The 22,950-nt window shown below is 39.7% G+C and overlaps 1 protein-coding gene across 4 annotated transcripts in view; it reads left to right on the forward strand.

Moving 5' to 3' along the window:
* Positions 1-16,819: 16,819 nt before the first annotated feature.
* Positions 16,820-22,950, forward strand: part of Arhgef37 (Rho guanine nucleotide exchange factor 37) — a 51,848-nt gene continuing 45,717 nt past the window's right edge. For 2 of the 4 annotated variants that reach the window (XM_047556295.1, XM_047556296.1), the window contains exon 1: positions 17,053-17,337. The gene's annotated coding sequence lies outside the window, so the exon portion shown is untranslated. Of the gene's footprint in view, positions 16,946-17,052; positions 17,338-22,950 lie in introns of those variants that run through there. The other 2 variants (XM_047556298.1, XM_047556297.1) reach the window with 2 other exon arrangements.

The raw sequence follows: 22,950 nt of genomic DNA on the forward strand, positions 1-22,950 counted from the left end.
TACTAGTAACCAGCATGTGTCTTAAGTAAAATGATAAGGACAAGCACAAGAAGTTTTAGCTGTATGCTAAATACACAAGGGTGACCTGCCCCTCTCTAGAGTTTCCGGGTACGAATAAGTAGAAAAATGCAGTGACTTAAAATATGGCAAACACTGTCCCTGTTGTTTAACTGTTTCATAGCCTTGTGCATAGTAAGTATCAGGTAACTGAGTTATTGGAGTGACTGAAAACATGAGGACAAGCCTGTAATTTAAGTGACTCCTAAGACTGAGACATGAGGGTTGCCAAGCCTCAGCACGTTAGGCCCTAATCAACTTGGTGAGACCCTGTCGCAAAACAGAGTGAAAAGGACTGAGGATCTGACTCAGTGGTTAAGTGCCCCTGGGTTCAACCTCCAGTACCAAAAGAAAAGAGAAGAGAGAGGAGAGAAGAGAAGAGAAGAGAAAAGAAAAGGAAAAGAAAACATGAGGACATAAGAAATGTTTTTTTCCAGTTTTTGACAGTGAGAGCAATTCCTATAGCCCCTATTCTCCCCCTTTGCATTGTTCATGGAGTTTTCTTAGATTGCAACATCTGTGATAGCAACTTCAAACACATTTTAGATATCTGCAAACATTTCTTACTTTTTAGGGAGTTATTAACCATACACTTATTTCATTCTTTGAACTTATATATTCTTTTGTCTCATATGGTTTCTAGACTCTAAAGGTGAGCTCCATGTGTTTACTACCCAACAATATTTTAAAAACCATGTATGCATATAAAATGCTTATTGTTGTTTTTCCTCACAGGCATGGCAAATATCCATTTGAAAAATTTTAGAAAACTTAGATAAATCAGGAAAAGAAAACAAAAATCTCTTAAGAGATAAGCGCCAAATGTTGATAATTCCTCATATAAATGTCCAGTCGTTTTTGTGTGCATGTGATTGGGAAGATCAGATTCTCCCTCTGAAGGTTTGTTATGTGAGTCTTATGAAAACAACTGGCAATAGAAAGATTCACAGGAGAAAAGCCAAAACAGAAAATGTTTATTATAGTTTTATGTGACCCAAAATCCCCAGATTTTATGCTTAGGTCTGATGAAGTAGGGGTGATCATGTTAGAAATGTGACTGGACAAAAAAGATATGAGCTAATAGGAATAGACTGAGTAGGAAAACCCAACAAGGCCTGTAAAGAATTTTTTTGGCCCCTCAGTTCCAGCAGGGTAGTACTCATTCTGGAAAGGGGGGTTTCTTATTACCTGGTATCAAAAAGGTAGGTTCAAGAATGTCATTATGGTCTCCTCCGAGACAGAAAGGTTGGAGGAGGTGGGGGAGGTTAAAGTAATAATTCTAGTTTTTATGCTGGTTGTGGAGCAAAGGGATTCTGTTTTTTATGGCTGGTTTTGGGGAAAAGGGATTCTGCTTTCTATGATTTGTTTTAGAGGCGAACAAGGGGCAAGAGACAAAAGCGTAGATCAGAAACTTTGTTTTCTGAGGCTATATTTAGGCCTCCACTATCAGGTATTGTTCTCTAAGTCCTAGCAGGTATATGTATCAGTATATATGTGTGTATGAATATATTTAAATTTATTTGTTAAAATTAACAGAAAGTGGTCATAGTGTACATTCTGCTTTGAGACCTATGTTTTTTCACTTGATGATTTGTTGAGACATGTTTCCATTTAGCTAAAATAATCTTCTAATATATCATTTTCAATGTCTGTTATTAAATATGTCTTGTGTTGTTGGAACAAAATTTGACCGTTTCCAGTTGACTATTTCTGTTGTTTTAGACTTTGCTGGTATGCATAAACCATGCTTTGATAAATATTACTCTGTTTTTTTTCTCACATCCAAAACTAATGATTAACATATAATTTTGTTTTTGTTTTGTGGTACTGGGGATTGAACCCAGGGTGCTTTACCACTGAGCCACACACCCATCCCTTTTTATTTTTGTTTCAAGATAGGATATATTAGTCAGCTCTTCCACCCTGTGACCAAAATACCTGACAAAAACAAGTTAGAGAGGAAAAGTTTATTTTGGGCTCATGGTTTTAGGGGTCAGTCATGGGTAGCTACCTCCATTGTCTGGGCCTGAGGTGGGCAGATCATCATGGTGGAAGGGCTTGGCAGAGGATAGCTGCTCCATTCTTGGCAGTCAATAAGTACAGACAGAGCTCATTGGTGGCACAGGGAGCCAGAGACCTACTTCCTCTAGCCATCCCGACCTGCCTACAGTTACCACCAAGTACATTCAAATTTATTAATCCATCAAATGGATTAATCCACTGATGAGGTTATAGCTCTCATAATATAATCATTTCACCCTTGAACATTGCCTGTTCCATGAGCTTTTCAAGGTAAAGCTCATATCCAAACCATAATATAGGGTCTCCCTAAATTGCTTAGGTTGGCCTCAAATTTGTAATCCTACTGCCCTAGCCTTCCAAGGCACTGGAATTACAGGTGTTCACCACCATGCCCACCTCTAAGACATATTTCTAGAAATGTTACTAGTCTTAAAACTCCTGGTATCAGTTGGATGGGGTGGTACATGCCTATAATCCCAGCAGCTCAAGAGGCTCAGACAGGAGGATTGCAAGTTTGAGACAAGCCTCTGCAATCTAACAAGACCCTAGGCAATGTAGTGAGACCCTGTCTCAAAATAAAAAAAAAAAAAAAAAAAGACTGAGGATGTAGCTTAGTGGTTAAGTGCCTCTGGTTTCAAAAATAAGTTAATTAATTAATTAATTTTAAAAAACACTGGTATCATAAAAACCAGCTTCTGATTTTTTTTGGTACAGTTTATGGTAATTAGACCCTATTCATGAGATACTGATCTTCTCACTTAACTTTACAAATTTAAATTCTAATGTTTTTGTTCTATCCCCAAAGAGTTTTCTTTTCTGACCAGCATATTGTTATAAACCTAATAAAATTAATTTTGCAATTCCCTTACCCCACCTCCGTTTTACAGTCTCAAGAATTTTGCAAGTTTGTGTGTTACAAGGTTATACCAATGCTATGGAATGTTCCTTGTATAACAAGCTAACAAGACATTTCTTGTCCATTAATGAAGCAACTGAATTATACATATATTTTGATTCCATTGAAGGAAGTGGGAAATGAGTTTCCTGTTAAAGAATGGTGATCAAGGGGCCTCAATCAAAAATACAGTTAATTAAGAATGAAAAAAGAATAATTTCGTGTAATCTTCCACATTTTGTGTGAGCTCAAGTCTTCCTACAGAAATAAATATATAAGGTCTTGGGGTACAGAAGAATTCCATTGTCATTGTTCCAAAATGAGATTAATACAGACTTTACAGCAGAAACCTTATTATTATTATTATTATTATTATTATTCATTTTTGGTATTGGAGATTGAATCCAGAGGCACTTTACCATCAAGCTACATCCCCAGTCCTTTTTATTTTTTATATTGAGACAGAGTCTCATTAATTTGGTGAGTCTGGCCTGGAATTTACGACCTTCTTGCCTCAGTCTCCTGAGTGGCTGGGATTTTAGGTGTGCACCACCAGGCCCAGCTACAGAAACCTTTAAAATGCTTGAGTTAGGCATTTCAGTGAACTCTGTTAAATGAGAAAATGTGCTTTTTGATCTACATGATGAGTCAAATGTTGCCCTCTACTTTTAGAGTATGTAGAAGACAGTGAAGTTTTCCTAACTCCAAGCAAAATGCCTATAGTAATAATTCTAAAGTAGTGAAAATTATTGTTTAAAATTAGTTTGACGTGGGAGAAGAAAAACCAAATAATCTCTTTAGTTGTGTACTTAAGGGATAGGCTAAATTTTTGTAAGAAATGTGTCCTGACCTAAGTAGTTAGCATGCATAGAGACTGGGGTTGGGTCCCCAGCAAGACCAAAAAAGGAAGGAAGGAAGAAGAAAGAAAGAAAGAAAGAAATCTAAAGGCTTAAATGGTGTTATCTTTGAAAAGAGAAGTCAGAGTCTAAGGTTCTTCCTAGTTTTAAAAATCCTGTTTTACTGAAGATGACTCCTATAGAAGGAAGAAACTAACATGTTCTTTCCCTTTTATAATTTTTTAAAAATTGAGATAAAATGTTAAATTATGATGGGCAGATACTCACTTGTGTTTCCTTAGTATTAAACTGTCGGGAAAATCAGAACTTTTAACATAGAAATAGATGGATACCTAGGAGAGACTTCTGAATTAGAAAAGATTGGGAATTATCTTCCTTTTCAAAATACTTAAGAAGGGCAGTAATTATACCTTAGTTTTCAGTGTAGCTTTTCCAGGAAGTCAGAGAAGAACATCACTTAAATGACTTCTATAAGTCCCTTTTTGTTTAAAAAAATTCTTGCTTCAATTTTCATAGAGAGAAACCAGGAAGTAACTTCTACCCTTCAAACAGTAAAGAAATGAGATTCAACAGTGAAAGATTCACTGCCAGAAACAGTAGCACACACCTGTAATCCAGGAACTGAGGAGGCTAAGGGATGAGGAACACAAGTTGAGGCCTCAACTTAGATCCTGTCCCAAAGTAAAATAAAAAGGACGGGGGATGTAGCTCAGCAATTGCCTAGTATGCACAAATACCTGAGATGATTAACTTATAAGGAGAAAAAGTCAGTTGGGTGTGGTGGTGCATGCCTATAATCTTATCTATTCAAGAGGCTGAGGTGGGAGGACTTTGAGGTCAATCTGAGCAATTTAGTAAAACACTGTCTCAAAATAAAAGGGGCTGGGGATGAAGCTTAGTAGTAGAGCATCCCTGGATTCCATCCCCAATATCGAAACAAAGTGAAAAATCCAACAGTATGTTTCGTAGCCTCTTGGAATACTATTTCCACAAGCCTCTCCCCTCCCCTTCAGAATTATTCTGAAATAATGACTGAAAGGAACATTCTGTAAGATAATATATAAAATGCTGGATATATGTCTTGACAAGAAGGAAGCGCACATCATTGATGTTCCGTATACTCATTGAAAAAACTTACTGAGGCCAGTCCTGTACCCCACTCCTGTTATTGGGATACACAAGTGAATTGTAGCAGTTCATCTATTACCCCACTCCTTTTATTCTGGTCAGACTGACTTGACAATAGTTAGATAATCAAATAATATTTAAAAATTTCTATCTTAATCATATGAACCATTAATTCCTGGAAATGTGCTCTCACATGCATGACATTTTGGATTATTTGTGTTAGTTATTTTTATTTGGAAGACTATTATTAATGTTTTGGAATTTTTGCATTTTCTATGTCCCTTTCTTTTCTTTCTTTTCTCAGTCCCTGTTCTCTTCCTCTGCATTGTTCATCAGCAAGGGCATGAAACTGTGCTCCCTGTGACTCATTATTGCTCACTGTAGTAATCTACTCTTCTTTGTGAGAACTAAATTTGGAAGACGCTTGAGTTGCCATTCCTGAGGGGAGCTGGTCCTGAGAACACATCCTGTTAACTCTCAACTCTCCATACTAATACCAGAAAGCACTGATATGTATCACAGAAAATGGAGTAAGTGCATCACTTGGTCTCAGTTAAACCTAGTACCACTACAGAAAGACTTTCCGCTGTGAACAGGACCAGGATGATGACTGGACAGAAAAAGAACTTGAATTGTAGATCCCTAATCCAGAATGCATGAAAAGTGAGATTGTATTGATATAGCCCTTTAGAGTTCATAAAGTATCTTGTGGTGCACTAACTCATGCTTTTCCTGACCAGTTCTAAGAACCAGGTAGAGCAATTAATGTGTGAGGAAGCTGAAGCTCTGGAAAGGTGTGGTGATTTTCCCAAGAACACCAGTTTTTGAGAACTTTCTGCATTCCACACTCCTGTTCTATGATGTATGTCTGTTCACCTTCACAGGGAGCATGCCCTGTCCAGTTCTCTCTGCCTGTTCTAAATCAGGATCTGAAAAGTTATCAGTGAATACCTCCATAGGCCTACATTTTACTTAAGTCATTCCCTTTCCAACTTATTCAATCAACCCATCTGCAGCTCAGATGACTGACTCTCATTGTTTGTGTTCTGCAGCTTGGTGTTTCATCAGGGTCTGGGTTCCTAAGCACTTTTAAGGGCTAATGCCCATTCTCCTCAATGTCAAAGTCTCAAACCCAGAAGCCTCTGGCTCTCTGTCCGGTTCCTGATCCTGGATACCTAGTTTTCTTTATTTATCTCCATCTGTCTCCCCACCAGCCAACCTCCCTAGACAAGTCTGCTTACTCCTGCTTTAGGAGTATTAATTTCTCCTGTCTCTCCTCCTGCCAACCAACCTATTTAAATCTTAGCTACTACCAGACTTTCCAGACCCTCTTTACTTCTTGTCAGATTCTGAACCTGATCTTAACTCCTAAAATTATTTCTTTTATCTTTGGTTCTCTATGCAGGCAGATGATGGACTTTAAACCCTTTCTACTTATCTCTTAGCCTCTCTAACCTATATGGAACTCAGATTATGATATTTTCTTATGTTTGGAATTTCAAGTTCTGTGATCCTTCTTAGCCTATATTTTACTGTCTCACACTACATCTTTGATTGCCATTGCTCCTACCATAGTTGAAATAGGATATGTTACAGCTCTTTAAGCCATAAACCTCATAGAAATATAACTTGCTGATGTTATTATTAGGCAATTCAAGTCAAAGGTGACTTTCTCTAACCTTCTTGGTGGAAGGAGACAGGCTGTCAGCTGAAATAGAAAGTTCACAATTATTGTCCGAAGCCCAAAATAAGAAATGCTTAACAAATATGACACTACTACAATGGACTTTTTTTGTGTAAACAATTATTTTCAAAAAGGTCCACATAGGCTTTTAAATGTATCTCAGGAACCATCAAAATTTCTAGGCTATTTTAAGGCTTCAGAAACTTTCTTCTAATCAACATGAAGATATTGAGTTATCACTGCCATCTATCCTGATTGATATTCCCATGCTAAATTAGCATAAATATTTTCTATAGTTAATGTATATAACACTTTATACAACATTGTTCTTACCTATATTATCAAATATCATACACAAAAAAAGATTTCATGGGGAAATTTCATTGTTTTAAATTTTAGATATGATAGATGAGGCTCAGAGATCTTCCTTAATTTGTCCAAGTATACTAAATGAGTTATGGTGCATGTTGTACTTGAACTCAGATTTTATTTTATTTTATTTTTTTCTTTTGTGGTACTGGGGATTGAACCCAGGGATACCCAACCCTGAGATGCATTTCTAACCCTTTTAATTTTTTTTTTTTTTTAAATTTTAAGACAGGATATCACCAAGTCGCTGAGGCTGGCCTCGAACTTGTGATCCTTTGCTTTAACCACCCAAGGTACTAGGATTATAGGAGTGTGCCACCAGGCCTGGCCAAATCAAGATTTTTTTTACTTCAAAGACCCTGCTTTTTCATTTCCCCAATCTGCATCTCAGGACTGATAAACATCTTTGGAAAGAAACTGCTCACTTGTTTTAAGATTCTGAGAAGATACAAAAACAAATATCCACTTAATAGATTCTAGAACATGCCACAAAAGAATCTCTTCCAGAAATAGGCAACGTCATGGTTTTCAATGATTATACAATGCTGCCATCTTGTGGATATGATCATTCATTACTATTTTAGCCAGGCCTGTGTGTCAGCATGTAGAGTCAGAATTACCTAGTTGAATCTAAAGAGTCAAATGTTAAATGTTCAAGCAGGTTAAAATAACCCTTGAGGAGCTAGTACATGTCATAAGATCGAGAAAACTTGTGGGGCTTTCAGAAAAAGGTAAATGAAAAGGACCAAATCAGGGTACACTCAAATAATATGTGCAGACAGGAGAAGGGGCCTCTTGTGTACTTCTAAAGCACCCTGTTCTTCCTCCTAGTGCGGCTCCACCACATTGTATATAATCACTCAACTGGTTTCTCTCTCCCAGTAAACAATGAACTATGAAAGCACAGATCAAGTCCTGTTTATAGTAACATCGGTGTTGTATTCTCAGCCTTAGTGCAATATTTGATAAGTATCCAGTACATATTTTGTGACTTAATGAATAAAGGACATAGGCAGCAGAGGACAAATTCAGAGTCGTGGCAGAGCCAGTTTTTCGAATGTCCAGATGAGTATTCCATCCCCTATGCTTACATATGTTTGTAAGTGGCCAATGTATGTTGGCTACTAAGAAAAACTGAAATACACCTAACCTGCTAGGTGATGGAGAAGGGTGGTCATTAGGTGTATCTCTGAGGCTATGAGCACTGGGCTCATTTATTAAGTTCAATTTTGGATCAGTCACTCCTCCTGTCCTTAGGAAGTTTACAGTCTAGATCTAGACTATACTACTGATCAAATAGGGCCTCTCCTGGGGGTCATTGCTTGGCAAAGACATCTTTTTCCAAGATCTGGTCTTAGTATTACAGGGTAAAAATCTCCTTCATCTATGGTTTCAGAATTAGTGCAAACTCACCGAATCTTCACAAAACTATGTGGCAGGTATCATTATTACCCCATTTTGCATCATTCTAAAGTTTACAGATATTTTTCCTCATAGATTATTTTAGTTTTTGTCAACTGATTCTGTAAAATAGGTAAAGATTTTTATATTCACTCCAAATAACTAAAGAAACTAAATTACCAGGTGATGTGGCACATACCTGTAATCCCAGCAACTCAGGAGATCAAGGCAGGAGGATCACAAGTTCAGGGACAGCCTCAGAAATTTAGCAAGACTGTCTCAACATAGAAAAATAAAAGACCAGAGATGTAGTTCAGTGGTAAAGCACCCCTGGAATCAATCCTCAATGCCAAAATAAAAATAAACTAAGTCTAAGGCTACTTAGCTTGTTCAAAGTCACAAAGATAAGTAGATGGGCCAGTTCATAAATTTTCAAGTTCACTGTCTTGCCATTATGTGACAGACCAGTTTATTCACTCATAGATTCTTGCAGGTTTATCAATCCAACAGAACTCTCATCTCATTCATGAATGTATATATATACACACAAATCTTCTAATTATAAATATGTATATTCATATTCTTTTATTCTTAAATATTTCAGTGTATTTTTAATAACAAGAGCATTGTCTTTATAACTATAGCAGCTTATCAAAATCAGGAAATTTAATGACAATATGATACTATCAACTAATCCACAGTCCATATTCAGATTTCACCAATCATTCCAATAAGGACTTACTTTTTTTTTTTTTTTTTGGCAGTTCAGGATCCAGTTTAGTGTTAAGCATGACATTATTTCTTGTCATCTCAGATTTCTTCAACCTGGAATCTTCAGGCTGTCTTTGTTTCTTCACCTTGACATTTTTTAAGACTGCAGGCCAGATACTCTGTAAAATTTCCTTACTTTGTTTATTTATGTTTCCACATGATTAGATTCAGGTTCTACATTTGGGGTAGGAATACCTTTGAAGTAACATTGTATCATCTCCTTTGCATCCTATTAGGGTTCACATGATGTCAGGGTATCTCCATACTTGGAGATACTAACTTTTAACAGCTGGTGATATTAGCTTTTATGTCCACAAGTTTACTCCACTGTAAAGCTACCATTTTGTCTTTGTAATTAATCAGTAATGTGTAAGTAAATATTTTGAAACTATGTAAAGATCCTGTTCCACATCAAACTTTCACTGTAGCATCCATTTGGGTTTTTCTTTTTCTTTTTTTTTTTTTTTTTTTGGTACTGGAGATTGAACCAGGGGTGCTGAACCACTGAGTCACATCCCCAGTCCTTTTAATAAATATTTTATTTAGAGACAGGGTCTTGTTGAGTTGTTTAGGGCCTCGCTGAGATGCTGAGGCTGCCTTTGAACTCAAGATCCTCCAGCTTTAGTCTCCTGAGTTGTTGGTACTACAGGTGTGCACCACCATAACTGGCTCCTTTTAACACATCACCTTGATTCTTTCACACTTCATCTCTGGTCTAAGAGATCCTTCTGGGATCATCAGTCACTTCTTTAAGGCGCTCTGAAAAGGCACAAATGTAGAGTCTTTTCTTTTACTGGACATTGTAGTTTTGGGGTAAGTAGGATTTCTGTCACTGCTACTGAAGGAGTACTGATTAATAAAAAGAGTATGGTAAAAACAAAGCAACTTTCATCGAACTGGGCTAAAGGATCATGATGGTAATATTTTAAAGCCAATTTCTAGAACTGAGGCACTTACCTAGTGATGGAGCAAAATAGACTTGAAGCTCCCTGCATTTCCACAGATTCAGAACAAGAGTGTTCCAGAGCTCAGGCTTGTCTGTATGGGGAGGTTATGGTCTTGCTTGTGGGAGGAGAGAGCCAGAAAACTTGACTGGGAAGAGAAAATAGCTCTGCCTGTGAAGGAGAGTCTTTGAAGAGTAAGAAACAGAGATAGAAGCTGTTGGAAGAAAGGAAGAGAAAGAATTAAAAGAGGTATGAGGCAGAGATTTTCAACACAAATTGTAAAACTGGTACAGAGAGAGTTGTTAAAGGCAGCAAAGCCAGGGAAACTGCCTGGATCCTGGCTGGCCAGATTTGGTCACCTGCTTGCATAAAAAATAAGCAAAGGATGTAAAAAGAAGAAATAAATTTAATGCAATTGACCCAAACTGTGGAGAAACAGCTGGTTTGTCGCTGTTGGTCCTATATAAGTGGTTACAATAAAGAAGTAAAAGCCAGGAAATAAATAAATAATATATAAATTTATATGTCATATTAAAAGTTACATATATTTATAAAATGTGTAAATTTATAAACATTTACATATGAATATATTTATATATGAACATGTATTTACATACATAAATACCAATAAGTATTATATAATATTGTATATTATATAAATATATAAATAACTATATGAAAAATATTACATAAATATATTTATATACATTAATATATAAAAATTTATATAAATAAGTTAATAGTTAATATATATAATTTGCTAAGTTGTGCTAGTCAGAAATATATCACAGTTTCAGCTTTTTGAATCACCGCCCTGGGCCAGAGGGTAACTTTTCAGTTTTCCATTCTCAGCAGGAGAAAAGTCCAAATGTAGAAAAGCAATTTTCAGGAAGTTGCTTTTAATTTTAAAGGAACTCTTTCACTCCTACTGTGATGTTAAGTATACATCTGACACAACTTACATTTTATCTCAATTTTCCCTTTGCTTAATTTTGTAATTGCAAATGACTCCAATGAGAAAGAAAAAGAAAGGCATGGGAGGAAAGTATTATTGCTATAAAGAAGTCCTCTGAATAGTTGAATTGTGTGTGTGCGTGTGCGTGTGTGTGTGCGCATGTGTGCATGAGCAAACGAGCATGCTGAGTCTTAACCCAGGACACAAGTGCTCTGACACTGAGCTACATCCCACAGTCAATTAGCTAAAATTTTAAAAGATTGAGTAACAAGTATAATAACCACCTGTTCAGGTGTTGAGAATATAGCTCAGTTACTGTACTATGCACTTTATACAGATTATCCTCTCATTCTTTCAACTTTGGCCTACAAATTATTAAACATGACATTTGTCATTTTCCTGCTTGCCCTATCTCCAAATTGCCTTTGTAGATTTGAGGCAGTTGAGGAACAGGCTATCCTGGATCTCATTCATGAAAACTAAAAGGCCCTCGTATCGGTTTTCCCTGGCTGCTGACTGCTTCTGACCCAAGCATGGCTAATCAGCCAATTCATTCTGGATTGTGGTTCTGGAGAGAAGAGTGAAGACAAGTGGGCAATGCAGAGAATTCCTCCAGTCAATTTTAGCAAACTTCTGTAGTGGCAGTATTATTACAACGCTCGGTCTGAGACCTGTCTGAGGATCCAAACAGGTCCAGACACTTCCTGAAACCCAAACTGAAAAGGGAATGGTGAAAAGCATGAAAAGAACTTTAATCAGTGTGGGCTACACTGGGAAGACAAGGGGACCCATGTCCTTGGCACTGTCTTGGGGGCTTTATAGAAAGGGGAGTGAGGGGAGTGATTGGGGATTTGCATAGCTGGAGGGTTTTTGCAGCTGCCAAAGCAGGCGATCTTGATTATGTGTGGTCTGGTTCATCATCACGTCAGGCTGGGTCATACTGGACCTTGTCTGGGATAATAAGTTGCTGTTTCCTGGGGGTAGCTTCAACTCATCTTCCTGGAATCCAAGGTGACTTGGGACAAAGGAGGTAGATGCAAAATGGAGGCAGAGACGCAAAGTCTTTAATCTTGCTTTAGCTACCCATCTGACATTTGCAAGCAAAAGGGAAGAGCCTGTGTCCTTGTTTATAGGTAACAGAAGTGAGTGGTGGGAGCACAAGGTTAAGGGAATAATTCTATAAACTGGACCCACTGTGCTGACCCCTGTAAGGGATCCCACGAAGACCAGGCCAGACACAGGAAATCACATAAGGGAGTTTTTTAAGCAAACAGAGTGTCTCCCTGCAGGGTAAGAGAGAAAATGAGAGGAAAAGAAAGGGAAAGAGAAAGGGCGCCTGCTAGAAAGAGTGGAAAAGCGAGGAGGAGAAAGAAAGTGAGTCAGGGGGAGAGAAAAACAAGAGAAAAAAAGATGACGGAGTAGCTACCCTGAGGCAGTTGAATTCTCCTGGGCTAACAGGGGACCAATAACGGAGAAGGATACTTGCAAGCTGACTGATGAACCAATAGCTAGCAGGATGTTCACAGACTGACAGTAGTTTGGAGGAGGGGAAATGGCTGTAACAGAAAGGGCGGGGAGAGCAGCTTTGTACATTACAACCCCCACAAGCTTTCTTTTTAAAAGCAATTTACCTGCAGCTCTACCTGCCTTAAGTCAATCAGATATGTTACATTCCTCAGCAAACAACCTGTTGTCTGCAGGAGAAAAGCAGGCCCAAAGTGTGGATAATGCAAGTTACCTTTAAGTGGGAACTTTTGTGACCCTTACACAGACCAGATCCCAGAACTCAGGGAGGTAAGGATCATTTCCCCTACCTGTAAAATATGTAAAAACATGTGCCAATGAGAACCCATCAGCATAGGCCAAAGTGAACTAGAGTTGTCATGTGCAGTGGGGACTTGAAAGTCTGATGTCATCCTGCTGTCAGTCAAAAGTCAAGAGACGGAAACTTCCCTGGGACCTACAATAAAACTGGAGGGCAGGGCTGGGATTGTGGCTCAGTGGTAGAGCACTTGTCTAGCATGCGTGAGGCACGCATAAAGGTATAAAAATAAAGGTATTGTGTCCATCTATAACTAAAAAATAAACAAAAATAACAACAACAACAAAAAACGAACCCGAGGGCAAGAGGGACATGCCATCCTTCTCCTGAGAGGACCCAGTCTCTCCCTTGAGAGAGTTCCCTTTTCCCTTTTCCTATTCCTTCTAATAAACTCATGCCTGCTCCTCTGAGCAACATGTTTGAAATCTTTCTAGCATGATTGCAAGCATCTGGGAGAAAGGACTGCCATGCTGGCCCCTGCTCCTTAACACCTATTACAGGGGCAATCAGTATCTGGTGGTAGTGATGGCAGATGGGTCAGTTATGACATCCCATACACAGGGCCAGAGCTTAAGTGGCAGGGCCAGTGTTCAGCAGAAGCACACTTCTTATAGTGTGGTATCTTCTATGGATCTGGCCACCTGATTCTCCTTGGGTATAGTCTTAGCCTGATTCCCCAGCTGTGCTATTGATTCTTTGAGCTTCCCAAAACTCTTTCAATAAATTGCATTTCTGCATCAGTTAACCATCAGAATCATTTTTTGTTGCTTACAATTAAAGACTCCTGCCAATACATAGTTTTTAGATGATGATTAACCCAAAAGAATCTGACCTCGCTGCTTTTAGTAAAGATTGCTGAATAAAGTGATGGTCAAGTTTGCAAGTGGTTTGAGAGTGCTGTCTGGGCTCTCTTTAAGTCCTGTACACCTTAGGAAAAAGAAACACCCAGGAAAAGACTGTAGTCCCTTGACTCTCAAATGTCTGCTGCCCCACCCCCAAGCCTCCTCCTTTTCTGCCTTCACAACTTCTTAATTCACATTCACTCATCCACCAACTCAAGAAACACTTATTTAGCACCTACTCTGTACATGGCATTATGCCGGGCACTGAGAGGACTCAAAAGTTCAACCAGCCATAACCTTGACGGTATACTTTTGTTTATTTATTTGCGGTACTGGGGTTTGAACCCAGGGGTGCTCTACCACCAAGTTACATTCCGAGTCCTTTTAAATTTTTTATTTTGAAACAGGGTCTTGCTAAATTGCCTAGGTTGACCTTGAACTTGCAATCCTCCCACCTCAGCCTTCTTAATTGCTGGGATTGTAGACATATGCCACCCCACTTATCTCTAACAATATACTTCCGAATTTTGAGCCAGACAAAGACATTTTCTTTCTTGTTTTTGCTTTTTTTTTTTTTTTTTCCTAATACATTGTGGTGAAGAGGGCTACTTTTTATCTTTGGGTTAGTGCCACTAGGGGCAAGGTGATGTTCATTTCTTTGTAAATGTTCTATAAGTCAATCCCAAAAGGCAATTGGGTTCCTTTTTTTTTTAGAGAATAACTTTCCTAAGAGTACTTCAAACAAAAACAAAAACAAACAACAACAAAAAAACCAAAGCAAAACAAAAAAAAAATCAAAACCAACCAAAGTATATAAGACAAACAAATAGCTCTCCCAGAGGATTAAGAAAATAATGTCTCTCTTTTGAAGTTGACAGGTAGATTGCTGCTCATCAAAATATTTGTGACTAGGATGAGAGATGGAGGAACTCCATCACTCAAAATATCCCAGAGTCCTAAAATAAAATCAAAGAAACATCAGTTTCAAATGAAATTGTATCTAGCTTCTTTCTTCTTAAATTACCAAATACTTACTTGGGATAGCAATTGCCCAGGGAGTGTTGACACTGTATTTGAAAACACAAATTGTATGAAGTAAAGCAGGTAAAAGGGATGATTCTACAGACCCAGGAAAAACTGGGCAGACACACACATGCATTACGGGAGCATGAAGGGAAAAGCCGAGCATTCACAAGACCTTCATTTCCAAATGATCAAGGAGTCTGATCTAGGAATCAGACTGCACTTGGGGTCAGTTCTTCACTTCACAGGTGACTTTGGACAAACCACTTAACCACTCTAGGACTCAATTTTTCTGTTAACAGTTTAGAATAAATAGCAGAGAGTTGGAAGAACTCTTAGAGATCACCTGAACCCATCTCTGAAGCATCACCAATTAAAACTTTCTGCTTGAGTGATTCCTTTTAGTAGCTGGATACACATTCTTCCAGGCAAGTGATGTCATTTTAGAAAAGTTCTTCCTCCCCATACTGAATTGCAATGTTCCCACTATAGCTTTCCCCATCCTGGTGACCTCTGCAGTCATGCAAAGTTAGTCCAATCAATAGCTCTACTCCTTAAAAAGACCTCAACTTCTCTTACATTTTTCTTCTACAGCCAAACCACCTCTCACTTTCAATTGCTCTCATCTGTCACATTCAAGACAGGACACTATTCTGGTCTTTCATATTTTTATGGATGTAGTATAGTCGTTAAGCACCCTGAAGCCCTGAATTTGAATACTGGTCTTGTTATTTAGTAGTTGTGTGACCATGGGCAAGTTAGTTTTCTCTAGCACCAGTGTCTGTCAGTTTCTGGCTCTTTCTCTTTCTCTCTCTCTCTCTCTCTCTCTCAATCTGTGTGTGTGTGTGTGTGTGTGTGTGTGTGTGTGTGTGTAGCAGGGACTGAACCCAGGGATGCTTAACCACTGAGCCACACCCCCAGCCTTTTTTATATTTTATTTCAAGGCAGGGTCTTGATAAATTGCTTTGGGCCTGACTACATTGCTGAGGCTGGCTTTGGACTTGTAATTCTCCTGCCTCAGCCTCCTCAAGTCGCTGGGATTACAGGAGTAGACCACCACACCTGGAGTCAAGTCTCTCTCTTCTCTCTCTAAAATGAGAATAAATGCTGTGGCACACCCTTGCAATCCCAGTGACTAGGGAAGCTGAGGCAGGAAGATCAAAAGTTCCAGGCCAGCTGGGCTCTTTGGCACAGACCTGTAATCCCAGTGGCTCCGGAGGCTGAGGCAGGAGGATTGAGAATTCAAAGCCAGCCTCAGCAACAGTGAGGCACTAAGCAACTCAGTGAGACCCTGTCTCTAAATAAAATACATACAAGGGCTGGGAATGTGCCTCAGTAGTTGAGTGCCCCAGTGTTCAATCCCTGGTACTCCTCAAAATAAAAAATGTTAAAAAAAAAAAAAAAAAAAAAAAGTTTCAGGCCAACAAGATGCTGTCTCAAAATAAAAAACTGAAAGGCTGTGAATGTAGCTCAGTGGTAAAGCATCTCTGGGTTCAAACCCCAATACTAAAATATAAAAATGAAATGAAGATAATGATACCCATTTCTAAGAGAAGTTGTGAATGAGGCAATACAAGTAAAAAGTTTAGTATAGTACCTGGCTCTTTGTAATCAATATTACTACTACCACCACTACCAGTAGTAACAATAAACAATAAGCTTTAATGATGATGATAAGAATAAAAGAAGTGGAAAGATTAGCAAAATTAATCTAGTCCATTCCTGACCTCACAAATAAGATTAGGTTGTCTGATAGGAAACTTTCCATACACTTCGCATCATTTACCGTTTTCAATGGTGTGTTCAAAGTGTAGGAGACCAACAGGATGGGGACCTTGTCTGTTATGTTAACTGCGAGGTATTGGTGACCAGAACAGTTTCACGACAGGGGAGTGAGAGAACTGGACCAACACCATGCCACAGGAGAGGCGGCTGTCTGATTTGGCTGAGATTGTGTACTTCCCCCCGGGGGGGGGGACCTGGGGCAAGGACTCATGGGTCCTTAGTAACCAACAGAATTAAATCGAGGCCCAGCCCTAGAACTTAGTGATCTGGGTAGAAGCACAGAAATCCAGCGCTACCGGTGTCAGTTTTCCCACCGGGTGGTCTAAGCGCTGGCTCCAGTTTGTGAGGTGAAGAGCCCAGGTGAGGAGAAGCGGCTTAATGAACGCGCAGGTGGGTGAGTCCTCCGTGGGCGCGGCGAGGCGCCAAACTCTGCCTGCAACGCTCCGCGTTGGCTGCGGGCCAGTTCATGGCTTTTGGGGCGGCCACTGGGCTACCCCGCCCGCGGATGACTAAAGGAGCAGAGGGACAAACAACCTGGCTCCTGAAAGACTACTAACCAGGGTTGGAGGCCTGCCTCCCCCGCGCGGCGCACGCACGCACGCAGAGGCGTGGGCAGACCCGCGGCAGCCGCGTCCTTCACGGGCCCGCGGCGGACCCGGCTGCCCCGGGTCGAGTGGGTGCGGGGATCCGCGGGCGCACCCCTAGCGCCCCGCTGCGCTGTCACCTGGCAGGCACCACTGGTGTTGGAGTGGAATCCGGCGGGCACCTTGCGCGTGCGCACGGTGAGTGTGCCGGGCCTGGGCAGGATGGGGCCGGGAGGGGTGCGGGAAACAGCTGCTGGGTAGATCAAAAAAGGGAAGTGGGGGACAGAAAGGCAGGATGCAGTCAGCTTCCAGGTCCCAGCTTGCTCCGCAGCTAGCTTTGTGTCTTGAGTCTTACAGGGATGCAAGCCACCTGATCCCTGTGGCCCAGTTGAGTCGTTTTATAGGTGGGAAACTGAAGCCCAGGGAGCTAAGCTGGGTTAGTACAAAATAATTATTATTTGTTTATCTCTGCCTGCTGCCGTGAGGCAGATTTTAATAAGAAACCATGCATTAAAACAATGGAAAAATACAAACAATGGTGAAGAACCTTTGCCAAGAAGCTATAATTATGAATAGACAATCGAGGCCAGGAAAAAGAGAACAGAAATCTGTGGTTCATAAGGTCAAGTGAATTGGTGAAGGGCGCTCAGAAAAGTAGTGTCCAAATTGGTACTAGAAGCTAGAAGGTGCTGCCTGCCGTAACTTGGGAATGGAGAAGCAGATAGCTCGTTCAGGTACTGGTTCTTAATATTCTGGAGGTCACTGACCCCTCACAAGTAGGTGTCTACTCACCATAGAGTAGTTCACATATAACTTTGTGCAATTTCAGGTTTAACAGGAATGCCTACTGTAAGGAGTGGCAGCTTACTGACGACTCAGAGCAGTTTACTTGCTTCATTAAAGAAAGACAGTCGGTGGAGAAGTAGCTGCTACAGCGAGATAGCATCCAGACGCCACTAGAAGTGTGATCTGGGACGTGTAGTTTAACTTTTTCAAGGTTCAGCTTTATTTGTACAATGGAAATAAGATCGCATTGCCCTCCAGGTTATTATCAGATTTAAAAATGGGTGTAACTCATGATATGTAGTTGATGCTTTATAGAACAGCTGAGACACACAGCCTTGCTAGTGAGCAAAGGAAAGAAATGGGACTGGAAGAAATTGGACTGCATATGAGATAAAATAAAATTGTAAACATGAAAATATAAAGTCAACTCTATTATGACTTGCAAACAAGAGCACATATCCTGGTGATAGTATCCTAAGTAAGAGTGCAGTGAAGCACTACACACAATATTTGACCCAAAGATCAAATGCTGAAAGTAGAAACTACCAGATATTCCAGCAAGGACTGTTTACTTGCTCCACTACCCCATATGGTTTGTTTTCAAACTGGGACCTGGCAACACCCAATCTTGTCCAGCAATGGAGGCTCACTGAGTTCCTGCCAGGATAGAGAGTCGTTGGCAGCTGGCTCATATCCCACTTGGATCAGCAGATTAGTGTGGCAAACAGTGCCTTGGTTCATTCTGCTCTAAATCAAATAAATGGCTTTTTATTTAACTAATGGAGAAGGGGGTGTGTCTTTGGGTGCTGTCAAAGAAGCAAAGTGGCATGTGTCGAGCTTGATTGTCCAAAGCCTGTTGCTTGTTTATTGACCTTCTTAAGAACTTTCAATCTATGGATCCAAAATTGTGAGGACAGGGCCTGGACAGCCCTTCTTATCTATAAAAAGAACTGTTCCTTAAAAATACTGTGTCGTCTCTTTTTCTCTACCTTCTTAATAGAGCCAAAAAATTTTGTCTCTGGGTAAATATGGGTAAATAGCTGCTATTTAATTTGGGTTAAGGCACATACCACCTGTCTGGCGGGTTACATTCCTCTCCATGTATTTATGAAAGGAAGTTTTTCCTCCAGGAGAGACAGAATGTGTGTATATGTTTCTAGGGTTTCACTCACCCTCTTTCTGCCTTATTCCCAATCAGTCATTTCTCAACCCTGAGGAGCCCTTTTTCTTCAAGCCTGGTAACTCTGGTATGTTCCTTCCTTTCTGGCTCTATAGTCTCATTTTGACATTCTAATTCAATTTTAGATTTCAAACTGCAGGGTTCCATTGGCCAATACACAACAAACATGCTTCCCAAATCAGGCAAAGCCTTTGCCTTTCTTGAAGGTGACCCCTCTGTTTTTCCCCTCCATGCCTGCTCCCTTTCTTCCTCATAGGACAATGTTAAGAGCAGAATTTCTCAAGAAATGATTTACAGACCTCTTATATCAGATTCACCTAGTGGTTTGTTAAGAATGCCCTACCCAAATCCACTGAATCAGGATCTTCAAGAGTGGGGGCAATAATTTACATGCTTCATTAGTGCTCCTGGTGATTCTTTTGCACCTTGGGTTACCTGTGTTATGTATGGATTGGGGGTTAGGCGTGGGGGACTATGAACCTTCTTTGTGCCTTTATGTATGGTTTGTCTAGTTATATAATGAGCAAGAGCCTTTTCCATAATTTAAACAAAAAATTTCAAATGTCAAAAGACTGTATATGGGTGGCAAATAAGCACTTGAAAAGGTACTCAGGATAATTAAACATTAGGGGAATGCACATAAAATCCACAGTGAGATATTGCTTCATGCCTATTAGGGTGGCTAAAATTAAAAAATTGACCACCCAAGTGTTGGTTAGGAGGCAGAGGAACTGAACCATGTGTTTAGTCAAGGCACGGCTATACTAATCCTTAAGAAGGTGGTAAGGTGAGAAGGTGGTCTTGGGGGTGAGAGGCAGTGAGAGAATGAATGGATGGGTTTCTGTTCACTAGGCAGAGCCTAGAGATTGGCATTGATCAGTGCCCTTTGCATTTAGTAGTTTTATCCGTTTTTAGTGCATATTACTGTTCTATCACTGCCCCTGCCTCCCGCCTCCATCATAACATCTTATTCCTTATTTGTAAGGATGGCACAAGAGAATGACAACACTTTCCTGGACTAGATACTCTAGAACACAGCATTCCTTTGTCTACTAATGTAGTGAGTTTTCAATAAGGGAATGAGGATAGACTCAAATGACCTGTTTTTTTGTTTTTTTAATTAAAGAGCTAACTTCAAGTGATCTCTTTCTCAGTCCAAGGGCTAACAAACCATTTGTTTTAATCAGGTGGCAGAAGCACAGCTCAGAGTGACTTAGACCTGAGAGGGGTGGGAAATAAAAATGTATTAGCTTACATAAAAACTAAACCCAACCTGGGTGCCATGGTGCGTGCCTGTAATTCCAGCCTCTCCAGAGGCTAAAGCAGGAGGATCTGCAATTCGAGACCTGAATGGGCAACTTAGTGAGCCCCTGTCTCAAAATTAAAATGTAAAAGGGCTGGGGATGTACCTCAGAGGTAGAACCTCTTGGGTTCAATCCGCAGTCCCACAAAAACAAAGCAAAACAGGGATGAGGGTGTAGTTCAGTGGTAAAGTACTTATCTAGTATGTATAAGGACCTGGGTTTGATCCTCAGCACCACAAAAAAATAAATAAGTAAATAAATAAAATAAAATAAAATAAAACCAAACCAGAACCAAAACAATAACAAAATGGAAACAGTCTCTGTCATGGCTGGATTGTTAAGGCCATTCAGTCTCTCTCCCAGTCTCTCTTCTATTTCTGGAGTGTTAACTACATTTTCAGGTTCTGGTGCATAGTTCTTATTAGTTATTATTATCTTGATCAGCTGTTAATTGCCATCTGCTGAATTTGATTAGATGCCTCTAGATTAGCCAAGGGTCCGTAGACAACTTTTTCATCCACCAGATCAATGGTATTACTGCCCTTTAACAGTTTAACAAAAATAGTAAAACAAAACAAAACAAAACTGGTACCGTTATTGAGGGCTTCCCATATACCAAGGACTCTGTTAAACATTTTATGTAAATTATCTTATGAAATCTAGTAATAACTGTAGAAGGAAGGTTCTATAAGAATCCCAGGAAAGCCCAGCCAATTGTTTGCAGAGTTAGAATTTGATATCAGGTTTTCCTGACTCAAGGGCCGGTCTCCTAACCTTCACAGTGCTTCTCACAGTTGTTCCTTAGGATCAAGAAGAGGAAAGTAAGGCCACCAAATAGTGTGCCTAGCTCTCACTTTTTCTGAACAGGAATCTTATAATAGTTTTGGTAGTGAAGGTAGGGACAGGGCTTTTGAGGTCATCTTTATCATTTTTTCAATCCCAGATCCTACTGGATTTTAGAGTTCTGGAAGTTCTGTGTATAGGAGCTTCCAGACTATAATAGGCAGCTTACTAACCAGGCTCATCAGCCAGGGTCCCTATGTGGCTGCTCCTGTTTCTATAGATATTCCCTCTCTTTATTCTTCATCAGGTTCTTTTGCTGTCATGGTACTTGCACTTCACCTTTGACAACCTTTCATGAACCTTCCCTCAGAGTCTGACTAGCAGTCTCACTTCCTTTTTCTCTTTTTTTCTTGAATTGGCTTTCCTCTATAGCCTGGGGGTGGACAACTGAAGGATGCTTATCTTCCTGCCCCGACATTTGAGTTCCTAAACTTAAGATGATGGCTTCACTTTTACTATGAATCTGCTTAGTTCCTGTCTCCATCCAGTTCTGATTGGGCAGAATTAGTTTCCAAGTATCATTTTCCCTTGTTACGTCTTCTGTCTCGAAGGATGAGATAATCAAGATACCTGTACTGTTTTAGTTTAGTTAGTTCCTTTGCTTTTAGCAGAGTGAAACTTGGAGCAAATCACCAGATATTTTAAATACCCTTTCCTTATTGCAGAGTCAATTTTTCTTGATGTTTGGCATATAGTAGCTGCTTGAACTATTTGTTGAATGAACATGCAAATGCTCAAATCTCTCTCTGCCAATATGGAAAGAAGAAAAGAGAAAGAAGAGAATTAATTCAGTTTTATCTGATCCCAAAGTCAGAAGCAACAGCTTACTGTAGAAGCATTAACTATAGTATATCCAATACACTTTTTTTTTTAGCATAAATTATGTTCCAGGCTGATTTAGTTTAGTTTTTTATTTATTTGTTTTTTTTGGTGGGGGTTGCTGGTAATCGAACCCAGAGCCTTAGAAATGTTAAACACACACTCTACCACTGACCTACACCAGTGACTCCTGATTTTAGTTCATAACTACCTACTAGAAGGCATCAAAGAGAGCCCAGGACCATAAACTGGTCTGTGCTGATTATTTTCCTAGTGCTGTTCAGGCCCCTGACTGGCCTTAAGGAAAGTCACCTTTCCCTGGGTGTGTTCTGTGAAATAAGCCTCCTTATCAGGCCAGGCCAGGAAGTGGAAAGAGGGTACTCCGCCTGCTCTCCAGGCTGGTAAACTGTGTTTGTCCTGAGAGTGTTGCAAAGATAATAGATTTCTTAAGCTATATGATATTCTGTTTGTCTTTAAACTTTTATTTTGAAATAATGATAACAAACATAAAGTTGCAAAAACCTTAGAAGATGGAAAGATCTGCCATGTTCCTGGATAGGCAGAATTAATATTGTCAAAATGGCTATACTACCTAAAGTGCTATACAGATTGAATGCAATTCCAATTAAAATCCCAATGATGTACCTTGCAGAAATAGAGCAAGCAATTATGAAATTCATCTGGAAGAATAAAAAACCTAGAATAGCTAAAGCAATCCTCAGTAGCAAGAGCGAAGCGGGGGTATTGCAATACCAGATCTTCAACTCTACTACAAAGCAATAGTAACAAAAACGGCATGGTATTGGTACCAAAATAGACAGGTAGATCAATGGTACAGAATAGAGGACATGGACACAAACCCAAATAAATACAATTTTC

Source organism: Sciurus carolinensis, chromosome 6 (genome assembly GCF_902686445.1).
Source record: "Sciurus carolinensis chromosome 6, mSciCar1.2, whole genome shotgun sequence".
Lineage (NCBI taxonomy): Eukaryota > Metazoa > Chordata > Mammalia > Rodentia > Sciuridae > Sciurus > Sciurus carolinensis.